The sequence below is a fragment of the Belonocnema kinseyi genome, chromosome 5 (assembly GCF_010883055.1).
Source record: "Belonocnema kinseyi isolate 2016_QV_RU_SX_M_011 chromosome 5, B_treatae_v1, whole genome shotgun sequence".
Classification (NCBI taxonomy): Eukaryota; Metazoa; Arthropoda; class Insecta; order Hymenoptera; family Cynipidae; genus Belonocnema; species Belonocnema kinseyi.
This window is the reverse complement of record NC_046661.1, coordinates 32,942,348-32,944,699: the sequence shown is the minus strand read 5'-3', so window position 1 is coordinate 32,944,699 and position 2,352 is coordinate 32,942,348. Positions and strand designations below refer to the sequence as shown.

Below are 2,352 nucleotides of genomic sequence, written 5' to 3'. Positions count from 1 at the left end.
GTATACATGAAAATGTAGCCTTATTAAAAGTCACGTACGCCGGGGCCTACGTGGTCAGCTTAATACGTTACGACATTCGTTAGCGGGCTCCTATTGGTCAGGTTCAACGTCAAGGGTTTGCACTTGACTCCCCTACTCTAATGCTATCCTTGCACGTAATCCAAAAATGCAAGATTATAAATATATGTAACTCGGGGAGGAACGGCAGATATCCTTGAATCGTTGATATTCATTGAACCCGCGTCACTCGAGATCTTAAATATTAAATATTTGATATAAAAAGTAGAATCTAAAATGTATAAGTTCCGCGTAACTTAGTGTAATCGTCGAATATAGTTTATATGTAAAATTAAGTAAAGTTAGATACAGAATTTAATAATAATAATAATAAAAAGTTTATATTAACTGTTGTGTGTGTGTCCCATGGATTAATGTGCAAAGTTAGTGAATAAAGTTATTCATTTAAAATGACATTTTAACTTGTGAGATTCTTAATTTTATCACCTGTGATTATTATAAGGATTTAAATAACCGCGGTAGTTGATTTTCAAATCAACGCCAGTCAGCAACGGACCTTACGACTAGAAAAGGAATTCACCAATCAAAGAATAATTCTTTATATTATTCGGTGGATCCGAAAGGTAGAACGTAACAGTCGTAAACGTCTCTTCTGGTCGTTTCAGGGGGGTGCTTAAGTAGCATGATTTATCACATATCACTGATAAGTACTAGAAATGACTAGACACCATTAGGAACAGTACTGGATTGTGGTGCGCGCGCAACTTTTTGACGTAATTTCCGCGTCACGGGCGAGGTTTTGTGGAGTCACGTGACCACGACACCGCCTAAAGCGACACGAACGAGTGCGACACGAACGAGGTACCACTGTATTTGATATATTTTTACTTCTGATAAGGGGCCCTGCTCTACCAGTAACCTTCTTACCTTTGTTTATGCGTCTATCTAAATCCTCATCTATCTTCCCGTTCCTCGTGAATAAGCTACTAAGGTATAAGAACTTATCAACTTGTTCAATTATTTCATCATGTTATACAATATTGCATAGTGTTTTCTCGCTCTTTCCTTCGAACACAATAGTTTTTGTTTTATTTGCGTTAATTTTTAAGCCAATGCTCATCAGCTTGCATTCAGTTTATTCGATATTCTTTACAAGTCTTCAAATGACTCTGCTATAACAACCTTATCATCTGCAAACGCTAATCTGCGTACCCTCACTGTTTCGAGATTCACACCTTCTTTATCGAAAAGAGGCAGTCTTAAACATTTGTCCATCAGGGTGGCTCAAAAACGGTTTTTTTTTTCTTTAGAGGGCAACGATCCTCACTATTCCATTCCAAATCCGAAAAAAGAAATTCCCTAATTTATATATATTTTTATTTTTTTATTCTAAGAAGTGCTAGTTTTGAGTTGAAGTTTCCCATGTAAAATGCATTGGGAAAATTCACTTTTTAAAATTTTTGGAATAATTTTTTAGGGTTTGAAAAAATGTAACGCGAAAGTATGAAGGCCTGTTGAGAATTTTTCAACGAAGAATTTTATGTATCAGACATATGGGGCTGACACATCTAACACACCCGCACGAGTACGTGAAAACTACCCTTAAAACAAAGACTGTCAATTCTTCATGAAATCGACCTTTTGAGCTCTGTATTCTTGTATTTTTTTACTTAAAATTATTACTATTGGTCAAGTGGCATATTTATTACCATTGGTTAGTTAATTATTTAAACAAATTAAATTTGTTTAAATCTTTTTTCGAAAATGTGCCCCCCTTAAAATTATTACTATTAGTCTAGTGGAATATTTAATTACATTGTTTTATTGATTTGTAATTGTTTAAACCAATTTAATCTTCGCTTTGTTTGTAGTTCTTAGGTTTAAAATGTCTTTTTTGATCACAAAATTAAAATAATTTGATATGACTTACTTATCTTTGAGTAGATTTCCGGGTTTCCTATTATCTGCATAACGAAACACAACTTTAAAAGGAACATATATTCAAAATTTAGAATTTTCTATATGGTTTTTTCCTCATTCTCGGGGTACTCGGCCGATACCTGTCAAGTGTTTTCGAAACTCGATTCAAAGAACAAAGCAAGCTTCACATGTTAGAGTTGGTTTACAATTACATAACATTTCCTGAGACCTAAAAAATGCTACGAAGGAGAATTTAAGAAAATTATCTTCTCTGAATTCCTTTCCAAACCATTTAAATTTTCTAAATAAATCCTCTAAAGAGTTTAATTTGATAAAACTTTACGCATTTCTAAATAGATAGGCAAACTTTTCAACAATAAAACTGCTCAATTTTTGAATTTTCTACTACATGCA

The 2,352-nt window shown here is 33.6% G+C and overlaps 1 protein-coding gene across 4 annotated transcripts in view; it reads right to left on the bottom strand.

The window, feature by feature from the left end:
* Positions 1 to 2,352, bottom strand: part of LOC117172559 — a 279,531-nt gene that overhangs the window by 247,408 nt on the left and 29,771 nt on the right. The gene's annotated exons all lie outside the window — the stretch shown is intronic.